The sequence below is a fragment of the Centruroides sculpturatus genome, unplaced genomic scaffold (genome assembly GCF_000671375.1).
Source record: "Centruroides sculpturatus isolate CEXI.00-Female unplaced genomic scaffold, Cexi_2.0 scaffold839, whole genome shotgun sequence".
Classification (NCBI taxonomy): Eukaryota; Metazoa; Arthropoda; class Arachnida; order Scorpiones; family Buthidae; genus Centruroides; species Centruroides sculpturatus.
This window is the reverse complement of record NW_019384978.1, coordinates 242896-250501: the sequence shown is the minus strand read 5'-3', so window position 1 is coordinate 250501 and position 7606 is coordinate 242896. Positions and strand designations below refer to the sequence as shown.

At 27.6% G+C, this 7606-nt stretch overlaps 1 long non-coding RNA gene across 1 annotated transcript in view; it reads left to right on the top strand.

The window, feature by feature from the left end:
* The window catches only part of LOC111632719, an 8707-nt gene extending 4567 nt beyond the window's left edge, over positions 1-4140 (top strand). The window contains exon 2 of the long non-coding RNA XR_002757909.1: positions 3978-4140. This is a non-coding gene — a long non-coding RNA (uncharacterized LOC111632719). The remainder of the gene's footprint in view (positions 1-3977) is intronic.
* Positions 4141-7606: the final 3466 nt, after the last annotated feature.

Genomic DNA, 7606 nt, shown 5'->3' with positions numbered 1-7606 from the left:
AATTTATCTATTGTAATCAAAGATAATGATAATAATTAATTTGAAAATGTTTGAAAATAAATCATATAATTAATCGCTAGAATTTTAACCAATCGTCTTTAAGAAAATTTTAGTGATTCTGCATATTTAATGCAGTTTAAACGTTTACATAACCCCGTAACCTAATCAAATACATTATATAATCACTCAGAAATAGAAAATGAGAAAATTTCAAATTCACTGACCATTTCTAAATAATTAGCATTGACCATTCACTGTCAAGCGTTATTACATAAAATTTAAACTCGTTGACCTAATTGCATAATTAATTTAATGAAAGAATTAATTTACATAATTTTTAGTTTAATTAAATGTTATTATTTTTAACATTTAAATATTTAAATTGGAGAGCCTTGCGAAATTTAAATCGAGCAAATGTACTGAACAGAATTGTACATAATGTGATTTCGAATACATTTTCTAATTAATCTAATCGAATTTTTTACATAAACTAAGTTTTAGCCAATGGCCGCGACGAACTTCGTTTATTAAAAATTCAAATGAACCAATTAAACATAGTTACGGTAATGAATACATTTTAAAAGAATATAAAACAAAGGAAAAACAAATTCATTTGTCCTCGAATTAAATATTTTCATAACAGACAATGGCGTGATAAAATATATTAAATACTTCTAATATAAATATAACTCTCGAAGAACATGACCGTTAAACAAGCATTTAAAATTTCAAATAAGATGACGTTTACAGACTAACCCAATTAGAAAATTGGGGAGTGACGTTGTACTCCGCGAGAGCTTAAACGTGATTAGTGACGTTTCGGTTAATTCTACGTGATATAAATTGCTACAGACAAGGGAATAGCTGCGAGGTATCGTTTAAATCGGATTCTGGACAGCATCCACATTGATGTAATATAGGTCATTAATCCGTTAATCGATCGATCTCGTGTTTCGAGTTATCCAGCTGTAACTCCACCGTTTACAAATCTCGCCGGTAGATGGAGCGTAGCTACGTGATTGCAATAGTTATAAATACCTGACAATGTCACGAATACAAGAAACAAATCGATTAGAATTATTGTATAGGCATATACTTTCTTCTCCGTTTCTAATATTAATAAACCATTTAAAATAATAATCACTCGTAGCATTAAGCATGTTTAGTTAAAACTCATTCACACACATCTTTACATAAATATTTTAAAATTTAAATATTTATTTCGGTCGTCCATCACGTTAAAAGTAAAATAAACGCCCAAATTAAATATTTATGAAAACCGATGACGTCACAAGAGTTGTGGTTTTTTTTTTTTTTTTTTACTATCGAATTGAAAACTTGATAAGAATATAATTTTAGAAAGTTTAAATAATTCAATTATGGTTATTTTTATAACAGAAATGTAACGATTTAATATTTCAGTAATTTAAAATTTAATTTTAAAATCTATTTCTTCTTCTTCCAGATGGCGACACGAGTACATATACACACAATAAATATATTTTAATAGAAAATTTTTAAAAGTAATTATCGTTAAAAATAGTGTCAAAATTATATTTTTAATACAAAAAGATAAAAGGTAATAATATTTATTCGTTTAAAAATGCATAAAACTTGAATTTAATAAAGTTTTTAGTTATTTTTGGTTGCCATGTCGATTATCATTTAACGCTTCTTTAGTTATTTTACTTCTTTATTTTTCTTTAAACATTTTTATGTTTTGCGTCGGAAAAATCGATAAATTGTCGGCATTTGAAGGTTAACCGTGACAGGCTAATTAACCGTTTCAAAATTTGCAATAAATAAACCAATCGCGTTCGGGTTTTTATTTTTGAATTTACTTACGTCAGAGAAAGGGGAAGTGCATTTAGTCCCTTTTCCGTCCACGAGAGGAAGATTTGTCGTTTTGTTGTTGTTATCATTTTCTTCGAGATTTAACAGTGTTTCTTCCGTTTCTTCGGTAATTTGTGGAAACATTTTGAGTTCCTTCATACTTCGATCGACGAAATTACTGAAATAAATATAAACTAGTTGTAATAAAATCGATCAAATCTTATTTATCTTCGTCATAAAGACATTAATATCCATTATTAATTACTTATTTTAATAATGTAGACATTAAAAAATGCTTATTAAATCCAATTTGTTATAAGATTAAATTACATTCTACATAAAATGTAAAGCGTAATAAGAGAGTTAATAAATGTTAAAATCTTAAATATTTACAAAATAAATATTAAAAGTTTCGATTAAAAATTTAAAATAAAAACGACAGGTGTTTAAAAGCAGCAAAACAAGACTATTTATTATTATATTTACTTAAAACATTTTGCATTATATATTGCCAAAGGAAGTTCAAAAGATTAGCAAACAGAAATCGAATCGATCTGTTTTCTAGTGTTGAATATTGCTTTACGTTAGTTATAAAAGGTAAAGAACGATATTATAATGGTAAGGATGTCACGTGATTACCGTTTAAATATAGACAAACACTCCAATCACCGAGCATAATTGTTAAATTAAGCATGACTCGATTAGAGTGATGAAGAGCATACTACTGTTAAATTAATTCGGTGCATACATTTTTAATGTATTTAAAGATTTAATTCCCTAGATTATCTTTCGAATTTTCATTTTATTTATTTTGCAGATTACTATTCTACTGTTACTATATTCGTTTTATATTTCGCTCCCTATCAATAGGTATTGAGAATACACGTCGGCTATAATATCACAACCATCTGTCAATTCTTATTTTCCCGTATCCATATATTCTTTCATTGTCATTCTAAACGTCTTTTATGGTTATATCTTCCGGAAAGCGGAGCAATGCACTTCTCAAATTCCTATTTCTATTACAGATGACAAATTTTTGGATGCTTTCTGAGATTTAGCTACGGCTAAATAAATTTATTTATGCGATTTATCAGCAAAAAGAAATCCATTTTTAGTATTCATTCTTCTCTATTATGTACTGTATAGTATATTAAGAATCGTGTAATGTTATATTACGCGATTCTTAATCAATGCGGATAAATTAAGATTAAAACTCAAGAAAAAAAAAAACTATTATATTTTTAAACTTGCCAGCTAAAACAATCTTCTGGGAAGTTTGTAAATATAGTTATGTGACAATTACGACATGAATTTAATCCTAAATGACATCAGATTTTGGCAAATTTAATCAGAATTTTCTCGTCACCTCGTTACATCACTTCTAATTCTTAACGAATTCGTGAATTGTTTAACAAGAAGCTCTATAAAATAGAATAAAAATGGCAAGATGGCAGATAAGTAAACATCCAATTACATGACATAGTTTAAAAATAACATTCTATTATCATAATTTAGCAATTTCTTAATGCGTGTGCTAAAGTTAAACTCACTTTTCAAAGTTTAATTTAGAATTTTTTATGCATTTCCATATGGAATTTTTTTATTTTTTATTTTTATTGTTTCGTCATCTTAATGGCGTTTATGGATTAAAAATTCTTTTTGTGTAGATGGAAAAATATAAAACTTATTTTTAATATTATAACATACTAAATGTTTTAATTTAAGAGTTTATTTTATATTTTAAAATCTTCTTATGCTATTTAGATTATGAATAAGTTTGCGAATCTTATTTATTATTAATTTATAGATTTTTCCGAGATCTTACTTATTTTTCAGGCCGGAAAAATGTATTTTTAAATATTTAAAACTAAAATATAAACCGAAGTTAATATATTTTTCTGTTATAACTTATTCATGTGATGAGTTACAGCGATGTTATTTGTAAACTTATCATTCTGCAGATAACTTACGCGAATTGAAAAACAAATGAAAAACCAAAGAAAGTTTTTGCATTTTGTAGCTCTTGTAAGTGATCCAATTTCCATTCGCTTACTTGAATATAATTTATAACTCCTCTGCAAATTTAGAAGGTCATGGGTGTCTACTTTTTTTTTTATTATTATTGTTTTTCTCTTTTCTAGCTGCAAAGAGATTTTTGGAAAAACTCCAGAAACTTATTTCTAAAAGGAGCATCACTGAATCCTTAAGAAGTAAACTATTTACGTTCGAAAACCCTTCAGTCACGTGTCCAATCTGGCAAACTTTTAACAGACCTTGAAAGTACTCAGTCGTATCGAAAACATAGAAAAAATACTCACAAAACAGACGCTCTGACAACTGTACTGCCTCGTGTCAAGGACAAGGTCGAGTTCGAGGTCGAGTTTAAATTTCCGGTGATTTTAAAGCAATCACGTGTTCTACATTTGAATTGTCTTTTAACAGGTTACTTTGATGTTATTACATATGGTTACATAATTGAAAAAAAGCTTGATGATTCGGTCCAAGTTTTGTGATATAATCTGATCAAAATATATAATTATCTTTTACAATGTTTGTATATGATAAAGTCATATGATCAGTTTGAAGTGTAAATTATCGCAAATAATTGTATTTTTTCCTTACTGAATTAAATTTGAAATTTTATTTTGAAAATAAGTCGATATTTTTGTGAGTTTTAACAAATAACGAAGACATGAATGGAAGATATTTCGTGATCAATGATTCCATTTATTGACATTTTTTTTTTTAGATGATTGGAATTATTGGAATTACAAGGAGAAATCGGATAATTGGGAAATACAGTAAAACAATTCAGAGAAAATAAAAAAATAAAAATGGCGATTTCAGAAAACACGTGGTTGGTTGGAACGTATGAATTGTAACTGATATAATGAAATTTGCACGTGAAAATAACGTGGTAAAAATTGATATCTTAACGTATTAACGATTAGAATTATGAATGAAATAAATACAAAATTGTAATGATAGAGTAAAAAAGCCATACTCATTGAAATTGTTATTTTATTAAGCACATTTTATTAAAAACTAAAATAAAATTCTACTGTTTCATTAATTTGTTCGTTTATATCTGTTCTTTTTCGTTATAACTTTACAGTTACGTTTATTGATTCTCATTAGCAGATTATCCTACAGGCAAAATAAGCCCTTGCTCGTGATCCTGAACTTAAAAGACCCAAACAGAAATAATTATATATTAATTTCCATTTACAAATATTAAATGGAATATTCAACGAATCCAAGAAATTAATGAGCACTTAAGGCTTCCAGATGTGATAATTCGCCACTGATTATTCTTCATTACGATCTCTCTGCTCTTTGAAATAACAATCAAATTTAATTAATCATCACAAATTCCTTATTTATGTAGGTCTATTTAACTCTTAAGATAAACAATTGTATATTTAAGATTCTACAAATAAGTTGGTTGGAAAGCCCCGAAATGGAATTTTCTTAAAAATAGTTTCCATATAGAGACTTTTAAGTACTAACAAATAGGCATTTTACTATTAATAGTAATTGAAATAGGTGTTTTACTAAACACGTGATTGAGCAGAGCGAGACAAAATCGATAAGAAAATCAAAGAACGATTGTTACGTGGAAAAAAATCACTTAATTGACCCTCGATGATTGAAAAGTTAAGGTAAAGTGGCGCGAGCTGACATAATGTCTCGTGTACAAATATAAGTATATTTTATGCAGATTTTTACTTAATTAAAAATTATTCTAAAAATAAAAACTTTACTATAGATAAATGAATCGTCGTTGAAAGAAAATGGCGTGACAGATAAAAATTATAAATTTGTGAATAATATTATGAACGTTAAAAGAAAAAAAAAAAAGTAGTAACATGTATGAAAGGAGCATGTTTTCGAATGACGAACGGGACAAGAAATCGGGTGAATGAACGGAAAATAAAGTCACATGATTGAAGTCATTCCAAAAAATATACAAGAATGTAACAAACAATAACTAAAGTGAAAAAGCCGCGAGTTTGAAAATAGATCAGAAAAACAAATATAAAACGAAAAAAAGATGATTCTTGATGCGAATGAATGAAAAATGTCTTATAAAAGCGAATATGTTGAGACGAGGTGAAAAACCGGAATATAAAAAAAATCGAAAAGCAATAATTCAAGAGTAAGCAATACGTTGTCACTACCGTTCGAGTTTATTGTCATCGCATATTTTCTATGCATCCAATAATACATAGAAATAAACATTCTCATGTGAATTATTTTCCTTTGACACGATATACTGAAAACGCATACAGGCCTACATATATTTAGGCCTATATATACCTATATACATTCACTTAAGTAGTATATACAGTATATATTTAAGATTAAGCAAAAAAAACAATATAAACTACATGATATTTTAGTTAATAAATTCTTAAAATATCGAAATTACTCACGCGATTTCCTCGACCGAAAATAATTATTTTCGCTCTATAAAATATTGGATAACTGCCTAAAAAAAAAAAAAAATACTAGATAGGAGAAATCTGCGAATGTATTCAAAACTTTCATAACTCGCTCGAACGTTTAATCTTAACTTTTGAGTAGGTCGAACATTTTATAAAGTTAATGTTTGCATAAAGAGGAGCGGTTACGACAGCCTATCTGTTCTACTGCGATAGGAGCAAATTTTTTTTTTCCCATATTTTACGAATAAAATTTGAATATTAATAGGAGAAAAATAGTTTTCCTTTCCTATTTTTATACTTAAAGCTGTATAAATAATGCTACTATCGCAATAAAACATAAGTAAACATGCGGGGTATCTGTATATATCTATATAAAAATATTCTCTGTCAAAATTGCTGACATGTAAGAGATAAAAACGGTTCAACAAACTGTAATGTTATTTAAGATCTTATACGACGTTTTAATTTAATTAAAACTTAAGAAAAATAAATTTAGCAGAAGTTTCAAAGATTTTTTTTTTCGATTATCGAACTCTCAAGAATGCAAGAGTAAATTGAGAGTAGCATTCTGTACTTCAGTCTTGGATTACGCCGAATTCCGAAACATGCAAGAAGCCACAAATTCTAATATAATAGATTTGAATAACTTCATAAAATCCCTTAAAATGGTGGAACATAACACGTCTCTCATGGAAATTGAATAGAAAGTTCAAAACAACGCAAAAAATATGCATAAATTAAAATTTCTAATGGTAAATGCTTTCATATATAACTGCTAACGAAATCATATAGCAATAATTTCTGTTTTATATTTTTCCATTAAATGTAAAGGATGTATGTCATGAGAATGTTGCACCGTTTAATTAAGAAATGAAGAGCTACAGGTCAGTGGTAGAGAGAGAGTAGAAAACGTTTCAGTTTTCTTCTCATTACTTTTCCTACAAAATCCTATTTATTAGAAAGTTTCTGAGCGAGAATTAATGCGATATCTTCATCAATTTTATGAGATACGGCAAGAATACACTTTCTTCCATTATTAAAGTGAGAGATTTTAAAATTCCTTTCTCACTTTCTCATTCATATTTATATCCAAAGCCTTCTTATACATGCAGCTCAACTCTTAACATTCGTACAACATGCAACGTAAAAAATGGATTAACCTTTCCAAACTGTAATAAATCATCAAAACAAGCCCGTATTCACTAATAACCCATTATTATAATTAGAAAATGTCTTTCCAGCAGATTTTTACATTACGTGATCATCCTACCCAAACTTCAGTAAAAAAACAAAACGTTAATTTTTGAGAATTCCATTTTTTG